This window comes from Gigantopelta aegis, chromosome 15 (assembly GCF_016097555.1).
Source record: "Gigantopelta aegis isolate Gae_Host chromosome 15, Gae_host_genome, whole genome shotgun sequence".
Lineage (NCBI taxonomy): Eukaryota > Metazoa > Mollusca > Gastropoda > Neomphalida > Peltospiridae > Gigantopelta > Gigantopelta aegis.
The window spans coordinates 39245340-39260761 of record NC_054713.1 but is presented as its reverse complement, the minus strand read 5'-3'; positions in this window follow the sequence as shown (position 1 = coordinate 39260761).

The window sequence follows — 15422 nt, the reverse complement described above, 5'->3', positions numbered from 1 at the left end:
AACCACCAAAACAGGTCCCTCGCCGAAACAGGGCCCTCACCGAAACAGGTCAACGGACGATTATAGTCTTACCCACATGGATCGCCTATTTTCATACTATGGGATTTACTTGAAGTTATTTATTTCTGAGCCAATTGTTGTAGTTGTTGTTTTGTTTTGTTTTTTTTGTTTTTGGGGGGGGGGGGGGGGGGGCTTTTTTTGTTTTTTTGTTATTTCCAAAACACTTTTAACTTTTTTTTCTTATGTCAAACTAAACTGAAATTATTAACTTTGTTTTTCTTTTGTTTTTCTTTTTGTTTTTCTTTTGGGTTTTTTGGTAGTAGGATGGGACTGACTAAATATGGATCGATCCCCGTCGGTAGGCCCATTAGGCTATTTCTAGCTCCAGCCAGTGCACCACGACTGGTATATCAAAGGCCGTGGTATGTGCTATCCTGCATATACGATTCCTTGCTACTAATGAAAAAATGTAGCGTGTTTCCTTTCTACGACTGTATGTCAAAATTACCATGTTTGACATCCAATAGCCGATGATTAATAAATGTGCTCTAGTGGCGTCGTTCAACAAAACAAACTTATATATATATATATATATATATATATATATATATATATATATATATATATATATATATATATATATATATATATATATATATATATATATAGTAATACTGATAGTTATGCCGTGGAGGGGCAAATGTCATCTTGGCACTAGTTTAAATATAGTTTTAATCATGTACACGAACATGAGGGGACGGAATCTAAAAACTTTTTTAAAAAACATTTTATCGACACCACTAGAGCACATTGATTTAGTAATCAACGACTATTGGATTTCAAACATATAGTAGTGAAAATCACGGTGACTTGTCTATAGCTACCTGGTGGACATGGTTCTAGAGTGCTATAGTCTTAGAGAGAAAAACCGCTACAGTTTACCATTAGTATCAAGGGATCTTTTATATAGACGATCCTACAGACAAGATAGCACATACCATGGCCTTTGATATACCAAACGAGGTGCACTGGTTGCAACGCGAAATGGCCCAATGGGGGATATATTCCAGACATACCGTACTTCAAGCGAGCGCTTTAAAAAACCTATATGCTCCAGAGATGTCGTTAAACAAAAACTCTGCTTCTTTTAAAGATCAGTGATAAGTTATACTGTTTTGATTTTGAGAAATTCCTTTCAGTATGAAATTGAAACGCGAATGTAATATCATTACTTTTGTCTTCTTCAGCCTGTTCACCTCACAACACAGACACAGACACAGACACACATACACATACACACACACACACACACACACACAACAACAACAACACACACACACACACACACACACACACACACACACACGTAGTAACAAGGCCTGTATAGTCATGACCTACTTAGATTGGCCCTGACCTAGTTAGACTGGCACGAAGAGTATAAAAGTGGTAGTTTTGGCTTAATTGTCATTTTAATCTCCCCCTGGTCGAATCGCTGGCCATGCCAGGGGTAACACCAGGGGGAGGGGGGACATGCCTGAACCCTAGTGGATAGAGACATGTAAAACATGGTTTGAACTTTAATTTTCATTGGCTCGGTTAAATGTCTACACAACAGATCTACGTTCACCCGATTGTTATTCGGAGAGTCAGGAAGGTTTGAGCATTGATTCTTGTGCAAAAATGTGTAGATTTCAGATCTGCAATTTTTACTTGTCTAACCCTGTACGTTAATTGGGAATTTGCATGTTTTTAATGGTACGTTAAAGTCAATTTGTGTTCAATCTGCTGCTACCCAAAAACAACAGTCCACGAAATTTTAGTTATAGGGGAGATTAAACTCTTTAAAAATGTTCTTTCAGATGCTTAATATCTAAACTTCCCATTTTTATTTGCTATATTTTCAAGATCAAATGAAGGTTATTGTTTCCGAATATATAATATGCTGTAAATGACACAAATCATTGGTTTATTTTAATTCTGTTCAATAATATTGATCAATAATGTTCATATTATGACTTTGGTTTATAGATATATCCATTACACATCTAGTAGGGGTGCTTCTTGATTGAAATTTTAGGGGCAGGTCTATAATTTAACGAAAGGGGGAGATGTTTAAGTAAAGGTTACGTCCACATTTTGGGGAATAGTTTGTTAGAAATAGGTACCAATACTTACCGAGATCTGTACAGGGTATGGTTTATGGTGAGGATGGGTGCGATTGATAATGAGGGTAGCAATCTGATTAAAATTAGCTCTACTGGTCTCACCAGTAGACCTAACAGCATTGCATGGACTCCCATGTCCAGATGACATTTCATCTATAAATAACAATTTAAATATCGATCAATTACACTTCGCCTTTTATAACGTTATTCGGGAGCATACAAATTCTAAAAATATCTGTCGAGACTATTTATGCAATAGGCAAACTTGTTGATCTATTTCAACATTGAAAAAACGGAGAAAAGTGCAGTAATAAACTCTGGATTGTATACTAGTATAAACAGATTTTATGGCTATACCATCACGGGGTTTTTTCCGTCTTGAAACTAATTTTATACAAAATTTTATATTGAAATTAGTTTCCGGCATGCTTCGTAATTCACCCGAATCATTTCGTATACCCTCGGCATAGATCCGAATGTTTTCAAATTCTTTTCAAATCACTGGCATGATTTTGCAAGTAAGGTTTTGATTGGTCGAATGAAAGGTCAACTGGACATCAGCTCTTATGGGCTGCTGTTAGATACACATGTAATAGTGGAGCTAATTTTAATTAGATTGTGAGGGTAGGTACCCATGCAAAAGTGACCTTTAAATGTTATTTTGGGGGTCATTTAATAGAAAATAGAGCTCAAAACGTATTGAAATTTTAGGGGCATGTCTATAATTTAACGAAAGGGGGAGATGTTTAGGTAAAAGTTACGTCCACATTTTGGGGAATGATTTGTTAGAAATGGGTACCAATGCTTATCGAGATCTGTACAGGGTATGGTTTATGGTGAGGATGGAGCGATTTATAATGAGGGTAGCAATCTGATTAAAATTAGCAATATGCAAAAGTGACCTTTAAATGTTATTTTGGGGGTCATTTAAGGTCATTTAGGAACAAATTAGGGAAAATTAAGTTTTTACATTTTTCACAACTTTGTGGGTAGGGTTTTTTTTACAACTATGCTACATAAGGTTCACTCTTCATAGATGATTACATAATATCATTACAGTGTACAAGCATACTATGGGGAAATCTTGATATTAAAATCAATTTATCTCGAAACAATGTGATCTCGAAACAATGTGTTTACAAGTGTCTAAAACATGTCTTTTAAAACATTAATCGTACCCATGCTTATTGAGATCTGTGCAGGGTAAGGTTCATGGTGAGGGTAGGCACCCACGCTAAATTTACCTTTATTGAGATCTATGTAGAGTATGGTTTATGGTAAAGGTAGATACTCATGCCATTTTGACCTTTAGGGTGTTATTTTAGAAGTTAGTTGGGGTCAAAATCGAAATGTTTAATTTTTGTTTTATCTGTAAGTTTAGGTTCTTTCCAGAAGGTGCTATTAAAGGTTTGCTTTCGATTATTAAATGTATCTAATTGGTCAGTATAATCTGCATGTTAACTGGGAAATGTGGAATAAAAAATGCATTTATTTTTCAGTATTAATTTCGTGCGATACATTCTTCTAGATACTCTATGTAACTTGGAAATCTTGAACCAAAAATGCATTTATTTTACAATACTAATTTCGTGCGATACATTCGTCCAGATACTGTATGTAGATAACTGGCTCTACAATGCATACAAACTCACAGGCTATTATAATTTGCATTGGTATAGCAGTTATAAAAAATAAACCTGTGTGTTAGCTGGGACTGTGCATGTTTTTAATGGTATGTCGAAATTGTTTCCTCTGTCAGCCACTACCCAAAGACAAAGAAGTATTCACTAACTTGATTGGTTCTCAACCTAAATAAAGACAAATTATATGTTTAAGTTAACTAATTGTTCGAAAGATATTTATGAATGAAAATATAAAAAATAAATTTATGTTTTGTTTAATCTTTGGTTTTGGTGTAGAATGAAATGAAATATGCTTCATATTATATTATTGGGAATTGCAACAGATCCCATATGTCTTTCTAAACGACTAGGCAAATACAATTTCAAACACGTTTTGTTAGAAATGGGGACAGATGCTTAATGCTATATAGTGTAAGGTTTCCAAAGAGGGTAGGTATCCCGTCATGTTAAGATCATTTAACGTCATTTGCACAAATTAAGGAAAATTATTATTATTATTATTATTACTATACTACTACTACTACTACTACTACTACTACTACTACTACTACTACTACTACTACTACTATTATTATCGTTTGTTTTGGAGGTGGTTTTTGGGGGGAGGGGGTGTTTGAATATCATCACTATTTAAGATATAATGTTATTATATAATTAAAGACAATATCACTGTTTATTTTAGCAACAATTAAACTGGTATGTCTTAATTGGTTTCTATGATTAAACTTATCATTCAACATGAACAATTGCCATATAAATTATTGATAGATAGCAGCACTGGATTGCAGTACATGTGTATTCTGGAATACATATCTGTTTTGTTTTAATACATTCAAATTATTTTTCCAATCTCCTTAAGCAGGAGGTAGACTACTGTCAAATGATGGAATGCTTTAAAAGTATGTTTAGAAATTAGCTCTTTTCGAATGTAGATGAGGCATTCTTGATGGTGGAAACACCTCCAGAGCCTTATCTCCTTCCTGACTTTATCAATGACTCCGTATCACCATACAAATTATCAACTGGTTCAGGAAATCCACATTGTCTACTGTGATCCGTGGTATCAGTGTGTTTCAAGTGGAGTATGTCCTGCCCACTATTTGATGACTACCCAAATGGTTTCAAAGCTTCGTCTTTAGAGTGACCAAGATAGCAAACCATTAATAGTGTTATGTGTCTGTCTGCATTCAACCACAACTCGAGAATATGCTTCACGTTTGGATGCAAAATTGTGTATATATAGCTGCGTCATAGTTTCCTATCTGGTTGAATGTGCCATTTTTGGATCATCAACAATCTTCAATGATGAGCACATGCTTACAAACTAATGTAACCCCATGTTCCATACAATATTGAATAGAAAACAAAAACATGGTTACATGATCAACTGGGATAATACTTATGGCAAGGGAATGCTATGTAGAGTGATAATTTGTAGACTGACAGTGATCTTACCTTACATAGTTGATGGTTATGCTCTGGGCCCTGTCTAATCTCATAAACTCATAGGAAGGCTAGGAGTCGAGAATTTAAACCAGGGGATAAGGTGCTGCTGTACCTTCCCATTAAACGGGATTCTGTGCAGAACAGGTATTTCGGGCCCTATGTTGTGCACAAATGGGTTAATGAGACAGGGTATGTGATAAACACTCCTGATAGGGTTAGGAAAAGTAGGTATTGTCACATCAATTTGCTAAAAGGCTATTTTGACAGACTGCCGATAGTTCCAGAGTTACCGGTCCAAATTGAGAGTCACTCTATTTCCTGTGATGACGTCAAGACTGCAGAGATCAAGTTGGCCAACGGCCAGATTCTAGCAGACTTGAGCCCCCAGCGAGCAAAGTTGACCACGTTGAAACAAGACAGTGTTTCCATTTGTCAGGACCTTCCAACGGTTACCAATACCTTCAGCCAGGATGTGCGCCTGGAACCCAACGCTACACCGATTCGACAGCATGCCTATCGGAGAAAACCTGGAAAACGTGCGACACTGAAAAAGAAAGAAAAGAAGTTCCAGTGGTCAGTTGAATGCGAGAAGTCATTCAACCGTCTCAAGCAGATGCGCTACTCGTCTCCCGTGATGGCAGCACCAGACTACCGAATGCCGTTCAAGCTAGCTGTGGATGCCAGTGACGTTGGAGCTGGAGCTGTGCTGTTCCAGGAAGACGAAAATGGACTGGACCATCCTGTAAATTTTCCAAAAAGTTTGACAAACACCAGGTGAACTATTCCACTATAGAGAAGGAAGCTTTGGCCATGGTACAAGCTCTGAAGCATTTTCAGATCTACGTGAAATCGGCAGTGCATCAAGTGGTGGTCTTTACTGATCATAATCCGCTTACTTTCATTCACAGAATGAAAGCCACCAACCAGAGAGTTTTGAGATGGAGTCTTCTTCTGCAAGAATACCCAATTACCATTGAACATATCAAGGGCACATCCAATGTAATCGCTTATGCCCTGTCCCGAAGTTGATTGTTATGATAATGTGTTGACATTCTTGATTTTTGTTTTGTTTATATATACTTTATTTGTATACCAGGGACTGAGAGACTCAGTGTGATTACTGGTAGTCACCTTATTATTACATGTGTCATAAATGCCCGGATGCGTCGGTTAACGCACTTTTGTTTTAATGTAGTATATTTCCCTATTCCTAGAGTAGAGGAAATATCCTTTTTGAGGTGGGGGTGTGTGACGGTACATGCTCTTAATTTCTTTTCGCCTGTGGCGATATTAATTGTTTTAGAAGGCCGTGTGCAGTTCCAAATGCTCTTAGCCCAGCTGGGCAACTTGTTACATAATACCCCTGCGCGACAGTGGTCGTGCTCTGTGCTTAATACACACCCAGAAAGGTGCGGAGGCCATGTGGCGAGTAGTTACGTAATACCTCTGCGAGTGCGGTTTCGACGACCGTGATTTTGGCGACCAAGGCGTCAGTAAGTCTGACGATCAGAGAAAAATATGCCGGCGTGGTGGTTGTGGAAATTCCACATGATACGTGAGGTACCGCCTTGTACCCACAGGCGATATTCGCTGTCTCTGAGAGTTTTGAATAAATAGCTAGGGTTTAGAGATATCTGAGAGAACCAAAAAGGAAGGCTTCCCGGGAACGTTAGTCCGTTTGGACTTTGGTAAATATATTATTTCTGCTCTGTTGTATAACCTTGATGTGATTGATGTGACTTTAAATATTTTAATACTGTATTATACCAATATTCTTTAAACAGTGTCTTCGGTCATCTGACGAAGTAAATCGTAGACTTATTGTTCTAACATTATACGAGTATTTTGTAATATAAAGCTTAGCCAGTCATCCTAGAGGACCTAGGTAAACTGTAGGTTATTGTCTTTATTGTGATAGGTACCAGTATTAATTCTGTGTTACAAGGTTACTGAATGAGTAGTTAGGGTTAATTAAAAATTAACCTGTTAGGAATAGTGTTGTAATTCCTTTATTAATTAAGTTCCCCTGGAAGCGTTTCTCCATTATCGCACGTGTGTGTGTTAGCGTTTCTCAATTATCACACGTGTGGGTGTTGTGTCACGGTGAAGTGATTAGCATATTGTGTAAACTAAACACCTAGAGATTAACTAATTAAGTGATCAGTTCTGGGTTGTTATTATTGTTGTTATTAATTAACTACTGCGGCAGTACATTTGTCAGCGTAGGTTAATACAGATTCCAAAGTGTATTGTGTTTTGTTGTGTTTTCTAGTGAACTAAACGTGCTATAATAATAATATATACTTTATATAAGATCTTATCTCTGATCATACCTAGACGAGCCACATTAGGGTATAACCGCCCGTTACAGAGAGATCTAATAGATACACAGTTAGGAGAGATATTTGGACAATCGTGTTTTATTCAGTTACGGGTATTATAGGATCCCCGTGACACTTACAATGTTTACCTTTCTGTAATCGATACAAAATCTGTATGTACCATCTGGTTTTGGAATCAAAATAATCGGAGAACTCCAAGTGCTTGTACTCGGTTCAATGATATCATGATCTAGCATGTACTTAATTTCCTTCTGAACTTGAGCACATGTTTGTGTAAGAAGCCATACTGGATTACTCACTGAAACAATCAGTGTTCTGCTTTTTCGGATTGCTTCTGCTCGTTGTGTCTTCTTTGTGCTTTTTGTTTTTGGTGAACCGACTGATCGCTGTGTTGCTTTTCCTTTTATACTTTTCTGAAGACGTTTCTGTTCTGCTTTGGCTTGTTCCACCACCTGTTGTGTGGGAGAAACCATGACCACTTCCGGTTCTGAGTGTTTGTTCTTGTTCTCTTTTGCTTTTCTCCACGTGGGATCGTAGAGTTCCAAACATCGATCTACACTGTACATGATCTCACTTTTCTCCACGTGGGATCGTAGAGTTCCAAACATCGATCTACACTGTACATGATCTCACTTTTGTTCACCACGCTAAAAAACAGATTCAAAAATATACAAGAAAATGTATTACTAAAGAATTGAAATAGAGTGCACAAAATGTATTACAAAACATGCATTCCATCATGAACAAAAAATCTAATGTCTGAACACGTTGTTCACATAGGGACATCTCAGAGACAGTTCGTAATGTTCCATCAATGGATCGTTATTCTTTTGCCATTGATGGCGTGTAGCCCACAGCAGAAACATATGGTGGCGTCGTGGTCTGTGTAGTAGAAACCAACCGTGGCAAGTTCTTTTGGTTTTTGCCTCATCTGGATGGACCACCGAGCATACGACAACATCCGGGCATAGAACTGTCTCATTTTGGAATGATGACAGAACAAGTAACGTCTTGAATAGCAGTCACCCTCATAGGCAGCATCGGTTTCACGAGTAGCATCCGTCAGATCTGCAGGTTCATCCACGCGTTCACCATCTTCAAGTTCATCTATCCGTTCACAGGCAGCATCCATTTGATCTGTGGGTTTAGTGTCTTTGTTTTTATTACTGTTACAGTATACCGTGTGGCTTTGTGAACATATGCACACCAAGACGTCATCTTAGTCACTGCTGCTACTGTCCAGTCTCAAATAATTAGATGCCATCCCCTTCTTCGTTCGCTCAGAACGACCTCAGTAAAACACGTCTGCTCTCTTCGAGTTCTCAAGCACTGTCCCTCAACCTTTCCTTCCACCTCACCCCCACGAAGTGGACAGTTTTCAGCTCTAGCCCTATAATCGCATCTAACCGAATAGGGCTAAAGGATACTCGAGCTAGTAAGAAATCTTCTCTGTGCGCTGTAGGTATACTGTTCTAAGTCTGAAGATGTGAACCTCATTCAGCTCGGTTCCTTGTTCAACAAGAACCCTATTCCAGGATCTGCAAGGACTTTGTTCATGGTTCAACAAGAACCCTATTCCAGGATCTGCAAGGACTTTGTTCATGGTTCAACAAGAACCGTATTCCAGGAGGGATCGATTCCTGGTTCAACAAGAACAATATTCCAGGATCTGCAAGGATATTGATCCTGGTTCAACAAGAACCCTATTCCAGGATATTGTTCCTGGTTTAACAAGAGCACTATTAAAGGATCTGCAAGGATCTTGTTCCTGGTTTAACAAGAACCCTATTCCAGGAAGGATCTATTCTAGAGTCAACAAGAAACCCTATTCCAAGATCTCAAACTATCCTGTTATGGAAAATTCAAGAACCGTTCTAGTATTGGTTGAATGATGATGCTGATGATTAAGATTATAATAATGCAAAAAAGTAACTTAAATGACTACTCCCACCCCCACCCCCGCAAATAAAAAGGAAAAAAAAAAAAAAAAAAACATACCTAGGTATCAGACTACTATTACGACAAAACATGTTGCACAATACAGAATAAAAGACAACACACTTTTTGTTTAATTCTAAGCAATATTTATTTGCATTTACCAGAACTGGAGCAACAGTTTGCAGACACAACAGTAGCTATGTCAACACATGATGTATCTAAAACATGACTATCTCACTGAAGACAAGGATAATGATTGCTGCTTTGCACATACCAGTACTGAAGGAACAAAGACCAGACTTCCACATCACAAAGATAATATAGTCTACGTTGGATTGTGCGAACGAATCACGTGTTGATCTCTCCATTGAGCAGGTTGTATAATTTCTGTTCAGTGTCGATTTCAACGATCTACATTAAATTAACGTATGCTAAAGAGTTCTGTTAACATCTTTGGTGAGCAATGCATATTTCTATTTGATAGTTATTTCCACGATCTACATTAATGTCTGTCAAAGAGTTCAGTTAACCTTTCTAGTGAGCATTTGGTAGTTTTCTTCAATGACGATTTCAACGATTTACATTAAAATAATGTATTTTAAAGAGTTCTGTTAACCTCTGGTGAGCAATTTGTATTTCTGTTCAGTGGTGATTTCAACAATCTACGTTAATGTCTGTCATCGATTTCAGTTAATCTCTCTAGTGGGGAGTTCTGTACAGTGGGGAGTTCTGTACAGTGGCGATTTCAACGATCTACAGTAATGTATGTTAGAAAAGATCAGTTAACCTCTTTGGTGATTTCAACGATCTACAATAATGTATGTTAAATAGTTAAGTTAACCTCTTTGGTGAGCAGTTTGTATTTCAATGGTGATTTCAACGATCTACATTAATGTCTGTTAACGCACTTAGTTAATCTTTCTGGTGAACAATTTGTATATATAAAAAAAAATCTGATTAATGGTGATATCAATAGTCAGCGCCAGTGTTAAATAGTTCAGTTAGCCTATTTGGTTAGCCAGTAGTTTATAATATATTTTTATGGAGATTTTAATGGCCAAAGTGAATGTCTATTTACCAGTTCATTTAATCTCTCTGCCGAGTGAGTAGTTTATATTCGAGTTTTATGGAGATTTTAATGGCCAAAGTTAATGCCCATTGAAGTGTTCATTTAATCTCTCTGGTGAGCGAGTAGTTTAAGTTCATGTTAATAGCTGGCATTGACGTACTATAGAGTCACCATCTACTAATATCTAGGACCAGTGTCTGGACCGGAGTTGAAACCTGAGGCAGATCTAGGATTTGAGAAATTGTTAAGGGTTTAAATTGGGGGTGTTGAGGGTGGGGTGTCGTGGATCTAGGATTTGATCAACATCTGGAGATGTGGACATCTTTGACTCGTCTTCACTGCACTTCAAATGATATGAATGACAGTAGAGATAATTTTAAATTTATAATATTTTTATTGTGTTTTTAAGCATAATTAGAATAATAATTTTAAAAAATGAATGACTGTAGGCTACATGCTCCCTCTTCCCCTGCATGTTTTGTTTTAGTCTCGATTCCGTAATGGCATACAAACTGCAGCAGTTTCAGCAAAGCACTTAAGCTCATATGGCCACTAGACAATACTGAAGACCTGCGTATTAGACTCAAAGATATACGCTAAATATTAATAATGTATTTTTAAAAAAACATTTTAAAAAGGTTTGCTTAGGTATCGGGGGAGGCGAGGGTGGGGGTGGGGGTACTTACCTACACCTGTAAATAATGCATTGCCTCTCCACCCCCCTCCTCAGCTTAACGACAAACTAACATTAACTGGCCTCTCCAATTGCAGGCATCTTCCAATCTTTTTTCAAGAGTGCAGGGCTCGAACTTAACGGCGACAATTGCCGTCGTTGAAATATAAATTGCTGTAGGTAGAGAGCATCACCTATGGTACTTTTGTGCCGTCGGTAAAGCTCCTCAACAATGGCGAAATGTATACACCTGGTGTACATTATCTGCCAATATTTAACATTTGCACATTTAAAAGATGTCTATAATAAACAAAATAGGTTTTCAGTCAGGTTTATTTGCTGCAAATGTCACTTTTAACAAAATTGCCATAGGCAGGCTCAAAATTTCCGTCGGTGGACTGTTTCACCCATTGCAATTATTTTAAAAATTGCCGTGGGAGACAAATCCTTAAGTTCAAGCCCTGAAGTAATTCTAAATTAGCATGTTCTCATATCCTGCACGTTAATCTATTTTTGAGTCTAGTCACCATTGAAAAGGGGATCGACAAATTTTAAAATCATATTTTAGAAATATTGCATACTGTATATATATATATATTAAGTATTTTTTTTTATCACAATAATAAATATCACAAGTTTGAAAAATATTCATGGAGTGTACAACTTGGTGAAGTGTCCACAATCGGTGGCGCAGTGGTTACCGGGCTACATAAAGGTAACTATCACGTCATAAAGGTTCCCGAATGTCGTTGCTAGGTGACGAGTCCATTTCAACTGTTTGGCTCAGTACAAATTGTGTGTGGAAAAAAAATCATAGCTTACACAACTTGGTGAAGTGTCTTTCCACAATCGGAGTTTGTGTAATTTTATATTTTAAAAAAAAGCTAAACTCTTAAAACATTTCAATATACATATTGGTTATTTAACCAGTTATGTATACTGTTTTACTAATACATATAGGTCAGACCAGCTGAACAAAATTACGAGTTTGGTGAAGCATAGTTAAAAGGACAGACCCTAGTTTTTAAACACTAAGGGATACTTTTCACCATTAGAGCCGTTTATGATCACTGAAATCAAATTTTACTTATATTGTATTGTTTAGATTATCCATTTCTGTAGGTAGGTAGGCAACTAGTTTTACGTGTTCATATACCACTGTCATCTTGTGTAAACCTGAATTATTATTTTTTGTTATTTTATTGGCATATGAGATGAGTTATTGACCACCTCTCCAGTTTTGGGGCATTTGAAAAATATTTCTGGTGGCAACAAATAAATTTTTATTTTATTTTAAACATAAAACATTTTTGGTTTGGGCAAAATAATTTTTTTATGCGATGGTAATCAAAGAATTCAAACAATCTGAGCAATAAATATGCAATTAATTGTTTTTAAATTGTTTTCTGAATCAAGTTTAAATATGTTATTTAGGTAAAAATAAATAGAGAGAGAGAGAGAGAGAGAGAGAGAGAGAGAGAGAGAGAGAGAGAGAGAGAGAGAGAGAGAGAGAGAGAGAGAGAGAGAGAGAGAGAGAGAGAGAGAGAGAGAGAGAATTGAGTATAATTCAGTTTCTTTAAATTTCAATTATAATACATTTTCACCAATTAACAAGACAACAAAAACTAAACAAAATATGCTAAACAAAACAGTTTTTACCTGAGTAATGAAAGCAATGGAAACGCAAACATTTTGTAAACATAAACAATTCACAGACAAAGAAAAGATCTAAAAGTAAATGTAGCAAAAAAGAAACAATAAAAACCCCACATTTGTTTATTCATTGTCATATCGAAAATATAAATCTTAATATTCACCAAACATCTTGTATCAGTTATTTATTTCATAGTTCTAAATTGGGATCCAACAGCCAACCCAAAGTGGTAGTCAAAGCTGTCTCGGCTGTTGTTAATGTCGAGTCATGTAATATATTCTGTTTCCAAATACTTATAAAATGTTCAGTCATGATAGAAGTTAAAATGTGTTTTGTTTAGCAGCACCATTAAAGCATGTAGTCAAGGGGGATAACTTAACACTGGTGTGTGTGTACAATGCCACCGTCAGTTCTTTACTTTGTGCTTCAATAATTGGCTATTGGATTTCAAACATTTGACAATTCTAACTCATAGCCTTCAGAGATTTTTCCATTACTAGCATGGGATCTTTTATATGCACTTTCCCACAGACAGGACAATGCATACCACAGTCTTTGATACCAGTCTTTGATATACCAGTCATGGACGCTGACTTGGACTGATGGGTTTTTTTTAAATCAATCCATCAAGGGTGACAGGTCCTAATGCCCATCATGTCATAACAACACTGAAACAAGATGTCTGATGAAAAAAAAAAAATCCTTGAAAAAACCCACCCTCCCGACCGAAACTAAAGCAAAATACAAACACAAAATCCTGAATGTAAAGCATCTTGAAAATATAACGAGGAATATTGCACAGTGTCACTGAAAGCTGTTCCTATGGTTGTGTTGTGATAACAAATGATGATCATAACAAACTTCAACACTTTTACAACCACTTCACGTACATGTATAGAAAGCAAGCCATAAGCCATAATTATAACATTATTTACAGAGAATATAGAAACATTTATTTCAAGCCACTGACCCTAGTAAATTAGACCAGGCACAATTTTAGACTATAACTTTTCAATTTTTTGCCATACATTTACACATTTAACCTTTTTGCTTGAATTATCAATTTTGGCAAATTCAAGGTATTTCTGATTGTCCTGGTAAATTCAACATGTTTCTGGTTGTCCTGGTAAATTCAACATATTTCTGAGATTCCAGGTAAATTCAACATGTTTCTGGTTGTCCTGGTAAATTCAACATGTTTCTGTCTGTCCTGGCAAATTCAATGTCTTTCTGTCTGTCCTGGCATATTTAATGTGTTTCTGTTTGTCCTGGCAAATTCAATGTGTTTCGAAAATCTTAAGTAACCTGGGTCAGTTCACATGATTTTTACCAGGTTAACTGATTATACATCAATGTGAATCAGTCCTTCGCATTTGAAAATAACAGGAGAGCGATAAATGACTCTCTTCATAAGCTACAGGTCTGTGATCTTGAGTAAAGCTTGCACATATTGACAAAAGGAGGTTTTTAATACCACCTGTACATTGAACAGTCACTAAATCAGCATAATGATATTCCAACACTAGGATCGGTTCAGGTTAAAGCAGCTTCTGTAACAACCAGCAGAAGGCGCACTATTATCATAGTTTAAGTGGACAATAAAAAAAAAATGCTTCGGAGAAAAAAAATAGGTTGCACTTGAGTGCACAAACACAATTCTGTACCTCAAATGTGAAGGACTAGTGAATGATATCTTGAAGTTCGTATCTGGTTAAGTTAACTAATTCTAACACATTTGTACTATGGTTTGGTCTTGCGATGATGTTCTAAACATATTTTAACAAACTAATTCGGCAATGAGAAAGTCTTTTCAATTGGAATAATACAATGTCCATTTCATTTCATTTCAACCTATTTTTGTGCTTATATCCACTTAAAATTTAAGCATGCTGTCCTAGGCACACACCTCAACTATCTGTGTGATATTTTAATTGTGTCCTGTTTTATAGAAAACATAAACAGGTACCATGCTGGTTGTTAATACTAGTTTCATACAAAACATAAACAGGTACCATGCTGGTTTTTAGTACTAAGGTCAGTGACTTAAAAATAATGTAAATCATAAACATGTTTAATTTAACATTATGTCAATCAACATCAAATATAGCTTAGCATATGTAAACCTACGGCACATGTTTATCATAGTTCTGACACATGTAAACCAACAATTAAATATTACTGGCTGAATTTACAAAGCTTGTTTTTTACTTGCACATGTTTAACTACATACATTTACAATGCTCAAACATCTGCGTTAGAAAAAAAAACACACCAAAAAACAGACTTTGTAAATTTAGCTGAGTATGTTTCATATGGCCTGTAACTACATACATTTACAATGCTTAAACATGTGCGTTAAAACCAAAAACAAAAACAAGCTTCATAAACGTAGCCCAATATATTTCACACAGTTTTAATGTAATCCAACAAATGTCTCACATATGTTTAACATATGTGAACCAAAACACACACTTAACATAGTGCACATATTT